This window comes from Pituophis catenifer, unplaced genomic scaffold, assembly GCF_029215685.1.
Source record: "Pituophis catenifer annectens isolate HBS135680 unplaced genomic scaffold, rPitCat1.0.hap2 SCAF_5, whole genome shotgun sequence".
NCBI classification, from domain to species: Eukaryota; Metazoa; Chordata; class Lepidosauria; order Squamata; family Colubridae; genus Pituophis; species Pituophis catenifer.
This window is the reverse complement of record NW_027256885.1, coordinates 79,045,381-79,060,360: the sequence shown is the minus strand read 5'-3', so window position 1 is coordinate 79,060,360 and position 14,980 is coordinate 79,045,381. Positions and strand designations below refer to the sequence as shown.

At 42.8% G+C, this 14,980-nt stretch overlaps 1 pseudogene; it reads left to right on the top strand.

Moving 5' to 3' along the window:
- Nucleotides 1-14,623, top strand: part of LOC139317722 (craniofacial development protein 2-like) — a 128,470-nt pseudogene extending 113,847 nt beyond the window's left edge.
- The last annotated feature ends 357 nt before the right edge of the window (nt 14,624-14,980 follow it).

Genomic DNA, 14,980 nt, shown 5'->3' with positions numbered 1-14,980 from the left:
GAAAGTGTAAAATGTGCGTTGGTAATTGCATCACTACTTGGGTTAGAAGTGCACCAATTCGACGTGCAAACCGCTTACCTGCACGCTGAGCTCGATAAAGAGATATACGTGAGAGCGCCACCTAGCCAAAGCACCAGGAAGGGGGAAACCTGGGTCCTGAACAGAAGCTTGTATGGACTCAAACAATCAGGGAAACGCTGGTACGAATGCTTATCCAAGACACTGAAGTCCATGGGGTTCTCAGCCACCTCGGCCGACAACTGCTTCTTCACCAAGAAGTCAGGCAATTCCCTCGAGTATGTCTTGATATATGTGGACGACATACTATATATCGGTGACCAGCCTAGCAAGTGCAGTGACTTCGCCAATGAGCTGGGAAAACACTTTTCACTGAAAATATTGGGTAAGGTAGATAAATACTTGGGGGTGCAAATCACAAAAACAGGCAAAGGTTTTCAACTATCACAGAAAGACAAAATTTTGGAACTGATACATAAATGCAATATGACAAACGCCAAGGGGTGTGAAACGCCAATGCAACCAGACTTCTTAAAGGACATGTACAATGAGGCTGAGGCGTTCAAAGACAACACATTATACAGATCCACCATAGGCTCTCTATTATACATTGCGAACTGGACAAGGCCAATCATCGCCCTGCCAGTTAACTTGCTGTCTCGACATGTAGGTAAACCCACCGTGTACCACTGGGAAGCCATCAAAAGGGTATTGAGATACCTAAAGCATAGCTCCGATGGCTGCCTATCACTAGAACCCGAGAATACCACAACACCCACACTCACATGCTACGCAGATGCTGACTGGGCTGGGGACGTGAAAAGCAGGAAGAGCACTTCAGGTTACGTATTCTTCCTAAACAACAGCCCAGTACATTGGTACACGGGCAAACAGGACCTGGTAGCTACATCCACCACAGAGGCTGAATATATATGTTTGTCCAAGGCTGCCAACAACCTGGTCTGGTTTGATGACCTGCTTGCGGACATATGGGCCGAACCGAACTATCCTATCACCATACACGAAGACAATAAAGCCGCTATGGAAATATCAAAGGCTGAAGCAGTTGGTCAAAGGTTGAGGCATATCGACATAAAATACAAACATGTTAGACAGTTCGCAAGCATTGGGTTCATAAGAGTTATACATTGTGACACAGAAGAACAAACAGCGGACATACTAACAAAACCATTGCAAAACAAACAGCACACATATCTAGCATCAAAATTGGGTGTCCTTCTGAAAATGACACCTCAGGTATGCACCACCCAAGAATACCTCGGCCAGGCATTTAGAGGGGGTTTTGTCATGAATAAATGCCTTGCCTCTGACCCAGAGCTAGAGGCAGGGGGGCTGGACAAGCCAGCCCCCAAGGTCCACCCTAACCCAATAACCCCTCCTTACCTTAGCCACGCCCAGGGGGTACTTAAGGGTCAGCCATGCGGTCCTGCTTCAGTTCCAGACTTGCACCTGTAATGATAAGATGCTTTGTTAATAAACAATATCTGATTTAATGAATACCTGCTTATGGAGTTATTGGGCACGATCCTTGAACACACTTAACAGGGAATGCTTTCTATCTGTAATTTTCGCACTTTTGGCTTAGATCCTACTTTTCTTTGGTTGCGATCACTTCATTTTCCAGTAAAAGTACCTGCTTCTATAAACAATGGAGTCTGGGTCATTCTTTCTTGGACTTTGAAGGAAGCACACCTGACATTAAGCAGGATCTACATTCTCCAACCATCCCGGATAACTACTGAGGGGGCTGAACCCAAACTATGTCTGATCAAGAGAGTGACGGAGATCAGATGGGATCTTCTGGCTCTACGATAACTTCACTTCAAGCAGAAAAGGAAGCTGCGGAATGGATGGAAAAAATTCGGCTGAGAGAGGAGCCAGAGGAAGCCAGATGGTCGAGGGGAGTAGGAAGGCTGCCGGACCTGGCGAGGACCCCCCGAGGACTAACCAGCTCCAGACCTCGTAAGGGAGAGGCAGTGTGGCTGCAAGAGCAAAAGGAGAGCCTCATGATTGCTCAGGCTATGCAACTCATCCACGATGCCGAGGAAAGCCGGAAAAAACGTGAGTCTTATGTATTCCCTGGTGGGAAGGGAGGAGACTACCCCAGAGTGGATCCAGAAGAGACTGCTTGTGGGGGAGAGGAAGAGGAAGCTGGGGAAGGAGCATCTCAGGCTTCGGGGACCCAAGCCAGGGATGCAGCAGCCCAGGGACCCCCAGCCTTGCAGGCCCCACCCCGGAGACACAAAAAGCCAAAAATCCCCCCCCCTAACTGAAAAGTATGGAGGGAATTCGAAGACCTTGGGGCTTTTCCTGACCCAAGTGTGGAACCACATGCAGGACTGGGGGGAGGACTACCTGTCAGATGCGTCATGAGTGAGATGCGTCACGAATGCCCTAGAGGGAGTGGCAGCTGAATGGATGGTGGTCCTCCACAATAACAACTCTCCCTTGCTGAGAAACTACAACCTGTTCATGGGGGCCCTTAGGAGGCGGTTTGAAGACCACCTAGCTGAGCGGAAAGCGAGACTCCGAATGAAGGGTATCCAGCAGGGCCAGAGATCGGTGGCAGAATACACCCAAGAGTTCCACGAGCTGGCACCTTTTATGACAGGGTGGTCCAAAGCGGCCCTACTGGAGAGTTTTAAGGATAGGTTGAATGAAGACATCTACAAAGACTGTAGAGCACGGGGGGTCCCCGAAGGTTTGCAGAGTTGGTACGTAGTAGCTGAGGACGTGGAGATCGATCTGGCCCGAAGCCGACTCCGAGGGGGCCGTACAGGGGACCCGTCATCCTACTACTACCGCAAAGGAGCGCCCAAGATGGCCAGGGGGAGAGTGGAATTCAAACCCAAGTCAAAGCCCTTCACATGCTTCAAATGTGGCAAGGAAGGTCATCGGGTCGCTGAGTGTTTCTCCAAGCCAGTGCCAAAATCTACCGGCTCGGGGCCAAAGAAGGCTGACAAAGTGCCTGCAAAAGCCCACGAAACTGCCTTGAAAGGGGAAGTCATTGAGTTCGCTCCCCGAAACCAGGGTGAGTTGGGAACTCCAACCACCGTGGACGACAGCGAGACGGACTCCGACTCCGACTCCGATGATCTGGTGAGTCACACTGAGGGCCCCATGCTCGTTCCCATAGAAATAAGGGTGCCGTCCACAGGGGCACACGCGCAGCTGCTAGCCCTATTAGACTCTGGGTGCCCCAGGTGCATAATCAGCCCGAAAGTGGTGGAGAAAATGGGCCTGAGACTAAAAATGTTAAAAAGGCCCCCTCTTCTTCTTATGTCAGCACTAGAGTAAATGCAGGTTGAAATGCTGACAGGCCCATTGCGTTCTGTCAGCTGGATGGATCAATAGCAGGAGGGGGCCCAGCCAGTTTTGAGACTGAACCCATTGAAATGCAATTGGGGGATCACATAGAGACTCTCAGTTTTATTGTGGCCCCTAGCATGGAACGACCCCTCATACTTGGACTGCCCTGGCTCCGTAGATGGAACCCGCGTGTTAACTGGAAAACGGGGGTTTTGCGCATCCGCACCAGAAACCCTGGACTAGAAAGGGAAGAACCCCCCCTTGAGGATGGAGTAGAACACGAAGGGGCAGAGGTGGCAATAGGTCATATTGAAGGGGAGAAGATTCCAAAGGAGTATTGGGATCTCCAAGAAGTTTTTAGTGAAAGAGCTTCGGACGTGTTGCCCCCCCACAGAGCTACGGACTGTACAATTGAAATATTCCCTGGGGTAAAGCTCCCTAAGCCAAAGATCTATCCTATGACCTCTCGAGAACTGGGGGAGTTACGAAAGTTCATTGACAAAAACCTAGAACAGGGTTTTATCCAACCAGCCAGACCAAGGGTGGCGGCGCTGGTACTGTTCCGGGAAAAGAAAGATGGCTCCTTTCTTTCTTTTTTTTTTTTTTTATTGAAAAAGTTTTTCAAATACAAGTTTTTCCCCCTTTCCTCCCTTCTTCCCTAACCCCCCCTCACCACCCATCCCCCCCTGTGACTTCTTCTTCACAACAATAAGCTAATTCATAATTAATTACATAATATTTTACCATGCCCTTACTCACTCCTCAAAGTACTGACCCTTAGCATAGTATTCTTATAACTCCGCTTTTCTTCGCTTTTCACAATCTACCCTTTTTCTCCTCCCCCAAACTTATAAAATATTATTATTATTACAACAACATAACCTTTACTTTTATATATATTAATTTAACATTTCAAAGCAGCCTTCTCCAAATTTAACATTTATTCAGTTCTATCCAATTCTTCCACTCCCCAAAATATATGACTTAAAAATCCTTTTTCTTAAACTAATCAATCACTAAACTAGCCTATTTCAACCCAGTTTCCTGCAAGATTACCATGCACTACAATTCTAAATATAATCCACTGCCCACTCTGCTAAAATATACATATGTCTATATATACATTCCATTTTATAAAAAGAGAAAAAACAATAACTTTAAATTTATAATTCATTTAGTATCTTCTTTGATGTCTTTCCACTAGATTGTTAAATCCGTCATCCATAATAGGGTAGCATAGCATCCTGGTGCAACAGTTTATTCAAAATCTTCAGTCATCTTCTGCCCCCATCAATAATGAATATCCTCATGTATATATAAAAGTAAAAACAACCACCCGAGTGACATTATAATTATATTCCATATAGTTGTAATTGTAGTTTTCATCAGGATTATAAATCCCCATCATCTTAGTGGGTAACAGCCAGATCTTCTGCATGCCCCAGCATGACTCTCTTGCCTTGTAACTCAAAATAGATATAATATATTTATCGGTAAAAGAAATCCAAAATAGATAGTTCAAATCCAACAATGTAAGGCTCTTTCCACATCCCAAAATCATGGCATTGCAGAGATCTGCCACTTTCCTCAAGATAGTATTAAACGATAATTCGCCTCCAATATCTTTTCACATATTCATTTATTTTTTAAAATCCCTGGCTTCACTGTTTCTTGGTTTAGAAACTACTATTTCTACGAGATCTGTTTCTTTTCTTTTTCTTTTGCGGGTTGCATTTCCATCCAGATTTCCTTCCTACAAGTTGTGTATCAGCTGATCGGTTGTCATTCTGCTTTGTAAATTGATCTTGTTGGTTTTGTTTTATTATCTCATATGTCTTTTCCATCACTTGTATATCAACTGGTTGATTTACGCACTTGTCTGTAAGTTGATAATTCATCACATTAGAATCAGATGACACTGCTCTCAAATTTATAGACAGTCCAGCTGGGGTATCCAAAGAGTCCAAAAACAGTTTATCTACCACAGCCTCTGTAATTTGATGTTTTCCCTTTATTTCCAACTCCTTTTGCTTGTCCTGTGTTATGCCTAAAGATGTTAAATTTATTTTTAAAATTTTTTGATAAAATTCTTCCGCTTTTTCAACAGTATTCAGTTGGTATCTTACTCCTTGGTGCCTCAGTATTAAACCAACTGGGACGTCCCACCTAAATAGAATATTCCTTTTTTTTAACTCATTCACTAGAAAACCAAATTTCTTCCTCTCCATTAACATCTTGGGCGGGAGTTCCTTAAAAATCCAAATCTTTCTTCCACGAAATTGCAAAGCAGAATCATAAGAATTCTGCACAATATTATTTCTAATTTCTTTGTCTGTAAAATAAATCACCACATCTCTAGGCAATTGCCTTTGTTTTGCCAACCAGGAGTTTATTCTATAAATTCTGTCAATCCTGCAAAACACTTCATCAGGTTGAACCTTTAAAATCCCAGCCAGAATTTCAGAAGATATCTTCCTTAAATCATCTCTGTTATCTTCCTGCAAACCTCTCAGTCTAATTGCATATTCTGTAAAATTGTATTGGATCATTAAAACTTCTCTTTCAATCCTCTGTTGTACATTTTCTTCATTAACAGTCTTTTGATCAGCCTCCATTTTAAGTTTGTCTTCTGAACTATTATCCTGAGTGTTTGCCAAATCCTTTTTAATTTTTTGGATCTTGTCATCCAAATTCTCCTCAGTTTCTTTCATTTCAGACTTAGTATTTGCTTCCAACTGAGTCATAAAGTCTGCTAAGCCATTAGCTGTTTTTAAAATCTTTCGATCCAAAAAGCCAAACTTAGATTTCACCAATTCACCAATTTCTTTGATTTCCAACTTAAATTTTTCAAGTTGCTGATTCACAATCTCATCCCTTCTTACAATCTCCTCAAGAAGAAATTCTATTGCCATTTTTCCACGCAGACAAAATTTACTGGAGAAGAGAGAAAAAAAAAAACTTTTTTCCAACCAAGATCAATATCAGATCCTCATAGAAAAAAAAAGAAAAAGGAAAAAAAAAAACAGAAGTGAGAGTGAGATTTTGCCTTCAGTTACAGCCAAAAGTATTCATTCCGCTACTTTGTAATTGAAAACGGAAGGAGTTTCCCTTTCAGCCTCTCTTCAAGCCGCAGCAGCAATCGCCATTTTAAAAAAACTTTTTTCCCTTCACTTCACTTCTTAGGCAAAATAGAATAAAAAGAATATTTGCGCTTCAGGATCAGAGGTCCAGCTCATATCTTCTTTAATTAATTTATTTGACAGATTTACAGGCTTGCTTTTGCCCCCTAGCTCTGCGTGTAGCAGAGATTTCCCAGAGCCCGGAGCATCGGCTGGGGATACGGGGAGTCTCTTCCGCTCCCTCCCAAAAGTAAATAAAAAACTTTTGGGATTAGGCAGAGGACTCTACCCACCCCAGCCGGCTCTATCTCCGTTTCCTAATGGAAACGGAGTTTTTTTCGAGCCGCCATTCCGCTGAAAAAGGCGGCTCTTACAGGCAGTGGGTTCGACGATCCCGGAGGAGCGTCCAGCGGGGACAAGCAGCAAACCGGAAGTCGAAAGATGGCTCCTTTCATCTGGTAGTTGATTATAGGAACCTGAACGCCATTTGCGTGGAAAATGTCTACCCCCTGCCGCTCATGAAGGACATGCTAGCCCACCTAGGAAAGGGGAAGATCTTCACCAAACTCGACTTACGAGAGGCTTACTACAGAGTGCGAATTAAGGAAGGGGATGAATGGAAAACAGCATTTAACTGCCCACTGGGATGTTTCCAGTTTTGAGTGCTCCCTTTTGGACTACAAGGAGCCCCTGCTGTGTTCATGCAATTGATCAACAAAGTACTGCATGAGCACTTGTATAAAGGGGTGTTGGTCTATTTGGACGACATTCTTATCTACTCTGAGAACATGGACGACCATGTGAAATTGGTACGAACTGTCCTGAAAAAACTCAGGGCTGCTGAACTGTATGCCAAGCTCTCCAAGTGCGAATTCCACCAAAGCAAAATTGACTATCTTGGATATTGCATATCGCATGAAGGAATAGAGATGGATTCTGGAAAAGTCCAGGCTGTATTGGAATGGGCCCCGCCACGCACCCGCAAACAACTACAGAGCTTCTTGGGATTTGCTAACTTCTATAGACAGTTCATCCCCTCGTTCGCAAAAATTGCGCTACCAATAACAAATCTGCTGAAAACAAAAGGTGAAGCAAAACCAAAGCCCTCCCGGGCCCTTGAGTGGACTATGGACTGTCAGGCGGCATTTGAAAAGCTAAAACGGTTGTTTGCCTCTGAACCAGTCCTCAAACATCCAGACATGGAAGAGCCTTTTGTAGTACAGGCTGACGCGAGTGACATGGCAGTAGGAGCAGTACTCCTGCAAAAGAATGCAGAAGGGAAATTACAACCCTGTGCCTATACATCCCATAAATTGTCGGAGACTGAAAGGAGATGGGCCATATGGGAGAAGGAAGCTTTTGCAGTACGCTGGGCATTGTTAATGTGGAGACAATTTCTTGAAGGAGCTAAGCATCCTTTTGAAGTTTGGACTGACCATAAAAACCTGGAGGCGTTGAAAACACCGTGTAAGCTGTCACCAAAGCAAGTTCTCTGGGCTCAGCACTTCAACCGTTTTAATTTCACTCTACACTACCTTCCTGGTGGAAAGAATTTCATGGCTGATGCACTTTCCAGATTGCCTCAATACAACAGTACCAAGGAGGAAGTGGTTCGCCCAATCATCCCTTCGACCCAACTGGCGGCACCAGTGACTACCAGAGCGCAAGCAAGGGGTGATCCAGCCCTCTCAGGTGATTTGCGTCAGAAACTACAAGAAGCTCTGAAAACTGACGAGTGGTTTCAAACCCACTCGAATGAATGTACACTTTGTGATGGAGTAGCTTGGGTTGGAGCCAAATTGTATGTTCCTGCCAGTTTGAGAGTAACAGTATTGCAGCACGCTCATGACGCCAAGGTGGTGGGACACTTTGGATTTGTTAAAACTCTCCATCTCGTTAAAAGACAATTCTGGTGGCCCACACTCAAAAAGGACATAGAGGCATACGTAGCTAGCTGCCCAGTGTGTGCCTCAGCTAAGAGACCTCTGGGGAAGCCACCTGGTCTACTTCAGAGTGTGGCGAGGCCAAATGCCCCGTGGAAAGAGATATCAATGGATTTTATTGTAGACCTGCCGGATAGTGGGGGGTGCACAGTCATATGGGCAGTAACTGATTTGTTTTCTAAACAAGTGCATTTCATCCCATGTCCTAAGATCCCTTCAGCTAAAACCTTGGCAAAAATGTTTATTCAACATGTTTATAGGTTACATGGTGCTCCGAAATGTATAATCTCCGATAGGGGTGTACAATTTACATCCAACTTTTGGAAGGAGTTTCTGATGTTGATAGGCTCCGCCCAGGGGTTAAGCTCTGCCCACCATCCCCAGACAAATGGGGCTTGTGAGAGAACCAATTCCATGTTAGAACAATATCTGAGATGTTACATAAATTATCAGCAAGATAACTGGGTGGACTTATTGCCATTTGCGGAGGTGGCGTATAATAACTCCATACATAGCAGCACAGGGTTCACTCCGTTCAAGGTGGCTTCTGGCCAAGAATTTGTACCAATCCCAGAGCTACCCCAAAATGACCCACAGAACCCCTCCTTGATTGAGTGGATTGACCAGTTATGAGGGAATTGGGCAGTAACTCGAAAAGCTCTAGATGAAGCACATCGGGCACATAAAACCCAAGCCGATAAAAAGAGGTGCCCGGCACATGCTTATAAAGTGGGGGACATGGTTTACCTCTCTACTAAGTATTTACAACCCCCCCAAAAGTCAAAGAAGCTTGGCCCCAAGTATGTGGGCCCTTTCCCAATTACTCGACTCATTAATCCAGTCACGGTTGAGTTGGAATTGCCAAAAAATTTGCGACGAATTCACCCTGTATTTCATGTTAGCTTGCTGAAACCGGAACATTCATCCTCTTTACGTCCAGACCAAGAGCCTCCTCCTGTCCCCATACTGATTGAAGGGGAACAACATTTTGAGGTTAAGGAGCTCTTGGACTCCAGGAAGCATCACGGTAAAGTGCAATATCTAGTGGCCTGGAAACATTTCCCATTGTCTAAAGCTGAATGGGTGAACAAACGTGATGTCTGAGCACCAAAGAAAGTACAGTTGTTTCACACCAAATATCCTGATAAACCGTAATTGATATGATGTGCTGTTATCTCTTCTCCCCTTTTCTTTTCCCTTTTAGGACTAACATCTCTTCTGAAGGGGGGCCGAATATCAGCCTCCGCCTTTTCTGTTTTGGCTGCCATGGTAACGGGGGGGAGCTAGTTTGGGGGAGGGGAAGTGTACTGGACAGACAGAAATGAAAGTGATTCTTAAGCTACTGGGCTGCATCTTTGAAGCTGCTATCGGGTCAACGGTCATGGCATTCCTGTCAGACGTGTGCTCCCACCTGACCTTTGGGAGACCCTTGGATTGGATGATTTACGATGGACAGTGGGAGGGAATGCTTTCTATCTGTAATTTTCGCGCTTTTGGTTTAGATCCTGCTTTTCTTTGGTTGCGATCACTTCAGTAAAAGTACCTGCTTCTATAAACAATGGAGTCTGGGTCATTCTTTCTTGGACTTTGAAGGAAGCACACCTGACAAGGAGTATAAGAAATTAGAGAAAGAATTGCAAAAAAACCCACAAGACAAAAAAATTAAAAATTTAATGGACTTGGAAAAACATAAATTGAACTTAATTGAGAATAAAGACTTGGCAAGGAAAATAAAATCAACAAAGCAATTTTTTTTTGAAAATGCAAATAAACCAGGAAGATGGCTGGCATATAAAATGAAAAAGGAAAAAGAAAGGAAACTGATAACTCAATTACTAGATCAAGATGGGAAGATATGTCATTGAAATGAGGAAAAGAAAAAAATAATTGAGGAATATTATAAGAAATTATATCAACAAGAACAGATTTCAGAAGAGAAAATAGAACAATATTTGGAAAAAGCAATGACTCCCAAAATACCAGAAAAATTAAAAAAAAAGCACTAGAAGAAAGGATATCAATGATGGAATTGGTGGAGGGAATTAAAAGGCAGAAAAATGGAAAAACCCCAGGACCAGATGGACTACCAGCAGAGCTATATAAAAAATTGCAAGATGTACTAAGTGATACAATGTTACAAGTATTTAATGACTTATTAATAGAAGCCAAGGTGCCGAACTCATGGATGGAGGCATACATAACTCTTATACCAAAAGAAGAAACAGATTTACAACAAATAAAGAATTATAGACCAATTTCACTATTAAATGCGGACTACAAAATATTTGCATCAATTATGGCGGAAAGATTGAAAAGGTTACTAAATGAACTCATACATTCAGACCAAAATGGTTTTTTTGCCTAAAAGGCAAATTAGAGACAATATAAGAATTATATTAGATACATTGGAATATTATGAGGTACATTCAGAGAAACAAATGGCATTGTTATTTTTAGATGCACAGAAAGCATTTGACAATGTGAATTGGCAATTTATGACTATACAATTACAAAAGATGGACTTTGGTGATATATTCATTAATATGGTTAAGACTATATACAAAGACCAATCGGCAAAGGTAAATGGTGAAATGACAGAGAAAGTAGCTATCAGAAAAGGAACTAGACAAGGATGTCCGTTATCTCCATTGTTATTTATCTTGATGCTAGAAGATAATTGTTATTTATCTTGATGCTAGAAATTTTAAACAGAAAAATAAGGCAAGATAAAGAAATAAATGGAATGAAAATTAAAAGAGAAGAATACAAGCTACAAGCATTTGCGGATGCTTTAGTATTTATTAAGGAGGAACCTATAGAAATGGGCCCAAAGCTAATGAAGCAAATAGAGGAGTATGGAGAAGTAGCTGGATTGAAAATAAATAAAGATAAAACAAAAATTATAGTTAAAAATATGAGAGAAAAACAAAAAAAGCAATTAATGGAGAAATTAGATATTCAAATAGTGAAGAAAGTGAAATACTTGGGCATCCAATTAACCTCAAGATGTATCACAGTGAAGGAAGATAACTACTATAAATGGAGAAATCAAATTGAAATAGACTTGGAAAAATGGAAAAAACTACAACTATTGTTAATGGGAAGAATAGCGCTAATCAAAATGAATGTACTACCAAGAATTTTTCAAACAATTCCGATAAAGCTGGAGAAAAAATATTTTGAAAGTTTGAATAAAATGATGTGGCAAGGCAATATATGGCAAGGAAAGAAAGCAAGAATTAATATTAAACTGCTTCAAGACGCTAGGACTAGAGGAGGTTTTGGTCTACCAAATTGGGAACTTTATCATCAAGCAGCGATGTTAACTTGGGTTAAAGAATGGATTCTATTGAGAAATACAAGACTATTGACTTTGGAAGGACATGATTTGCAACTAGGCTGGCATGCTTTCTTATGGTATGGAAAAAATAGAATTCAACAATAGAAGGCCAGCCCTAGAATGACAGATTCAGACATTGTTGCCACCACAATGAACTGAAGCACTTCTGAATGCTCCCCCATCTCCAGCCTCACTGGCTCTGTGACATGGGTAGCTGCCCTCCCCCAACAAGGAGCTGTTGACCTGCTCGAACTTCATTGGCTTGGGCATCTCCCTCACCTGTATCCCCAGTAGATAGATTCAAGATAGTGCCGCCGAAGGCTGCCTTGGTAAAATGCTCTCTAATGGTTTCTTTATTTTTTATTATTCTCTGTGACTCACTACGGATTTCATACTCACTAGACCATCTGCTAAGAATTAAGCAATGTTTCTTTAAGGAGCATCTTTCTGTGATCTCACCCCCCCCCTTTACAAATGCGGAGGAAATTCTAACATGGGAAGAAGCAATTTCCCCAGAGCTATGGATTACCCAAAAACAAACAAACAGAGGAAACGGAGACGGAGAGGTAAAAGGGCAGGAATTTTAAGCAGGCTAAGGAATAGGGGAAATAGAACTGCTCTGCCTTCAATCTTCCTGACAAATTTACGTTCACTTGCTAACAAGATGGATGAAATACTCCTTTTAAACAGATACAACTCTGATTTTCACAGCGCAACTGCCCTATGCTTTATTGAAACCTGGTTACATTATGATATTGATGACAACAGCATGCAAATTCCAGGGTTTCAGATACATAGAGCAGACAGAATTGCAGAATCATCAGGTAAAAAGAAGGGAGGAGGCTTATGCTTATATATCAACAACAGCTGGTCTCAGGATATAACTATAATATATACTGCTCAAAAAAATAAAGGGAACACAAGCAGAAGACATCCGAGATCTGAATGAATGAAATAGCCTTATTAAATACTTTGTTCTTTACATACAGTAGTTTATACACTGCTCAAACAACTAAATGAATGAATGAAATAGCCTTATTAAATACTTTGTTCTTTGCATACAGTAGTTTATACACTGCTCAAACAACTAAAGGGAACACAAAACTACTGTATGTAACAAACAAAGTATTTAATAAGGCTATTTCATTCATTCAGATCTCGGATGTCTTCTGCTTGTGTTCCCTTTATTTTTTTGAGCAATGTATAAATTCTGTGATGAAAACTTAGAGACTTTACTTATCAACTGTAAACCATTTTACTGTCCACACAAGTTCTCATTTCTACTAATTGCTGCTTATGTCCCTCCACAAGCCTTGGAAGGCAACTCATGTAGGAGAAGGAAAACTCCGATCTCAAACCTCCACTGCCTTGTGGCTATACCCATCTATGGGAAAGTCTTCAGGAGTCAACCTCAAGGCAAAACCTGGAGCAGGAGTCCTGGAGTGAGGAGGAGTGCTAGAGGAGTAATACCTCTCTAAAAAACCTTGGCCCAGCTGGCCCAGCTGGTAGCACCTCGTAAGGGCCCCTTTCCAGGGTTACAGGAGTAGATGGTCAACTCTTTTGAAGGTGGAAGAGGGCTTTATGCCCCAACGGCAGATAAAACGGCAGAACCATCTTCTAGGAGAAGGGAAACTCTGATTACAAACCTCCACTGCCTTGTGGCTATATCTACTACTGGAAAAGCCTTCAGGAGTCAACCTCGAGGCAAAATCCGGAGCCGGAGTCCCGGAGGCAGTTCGTGACTGTGTACAGTCACGTTCTGGTAACTCCTCCAATGCAGCTGGAACTAATTGTATTGGCTTTGCCGTTCCATTGGACTATTTCAGCAACGTGGAGAGGGGGGATCTGCTGCTTGGGTAACAGTCTATCCTCCATATTAATCTACTCAGGCCTCGTGCTCTGGAGAGGACACTCCAGCTTTGCATACAGCATTGAAACAACATGGGAAGTGGCAGTTACCGCTTATAAGTCTTTGCTTGATTGGCGTAGAGCGTGTCGCCAGGGGCCACTTTCGTCAGTGGGAGAGGTCATTGTACCTCATTGGGCAGCTACTGCCCGCCTTAAGCTGGGCAGCCCCCAGCCAGTAAGGTGCTGCCCCGCCACGGTCTGTTAACTTCACAGGGTGCGTGGGGTTTAGGGTCAAAGCCGACAAGCAGATCAATAACTTTGCACCATGCAACAAACATAAGAAAACTTTAGCCCTAAAGTTGGGCACCTGGAATGTTTGGACAATGACCCCCGTCTTTTCTGACAATTTACAAGACATAGATGATGTATGTAAGACAGCTGCCATTGACATGGAGTTGACCAGACTGCAGATGGACATCATTGCCCTTCAAGAGACAAGACTGTTAGACTCGGGATCTGTTAAGGAGAGAAACTTCTCATTCTTCTGGCAGGGAAAACCATCAAACGAGTCTAGGGAATATGGGGTTGGCTTCGCGGTCAGAAACACCCTACTAGGATCCATTACTCCACCTGCTGCAGGAAGTGAAAGAATTCTGTCCTTGCAGCTCCATTCATCAGCAGGGCTGATTACTCTTATTAGCGCATATGCACCGACATTATCATCTTCAGTAGAATCCAAAGACAAATTCTATGACGATCTGGCTGCTACTATCAAAAATATCCCTGAGAAAGAACCACTGTTTATCCTTGGCGATTTTAATGCCAGAGTTGGAGCTGATTATACTTCTTGGCCCACTTGTTTAGGTCAGTTCGGCGTTGGGAAGATGAACGAAAATGGCCAACGCCTGCTGGAGTTTTGTGCTACTATGGTTTTTGCGTTAGCAATACATACTTTAAAACAAAGCCTCAACACAGAGTCTCTTGGAGACATCCAAGATCGAAGCATTGGCACCAGCTTGACTTGATCCTTACCAGGCGTTCCAACCTCCCCAATATTACAATCACACGCAGCTATCAGAGTGGTGATTGCGATACAGACCACTCCTTGGTGTGCAGCAGAATAAAACTGCAAACAAAGAGATTGCATCACTCGAAGAAGGAAGGAAGACTACGAATTGACATCAACAAGACCTGCAATCAGGGCAAAGTGGAGGAATTTGCACAAGCACTCAAGGAAACTCTCCCAGGCCCAGCTGAAGTAAATGCATCTGAACGATGGGAATATTTCAAGAATTCTGTTTATAACACCGCCTTGTCAGTATTTGGTAAAGAGATCAGAAAGACAGCAGATTGGTTTGAAGCCCATTCGGAGGAGTTGACGC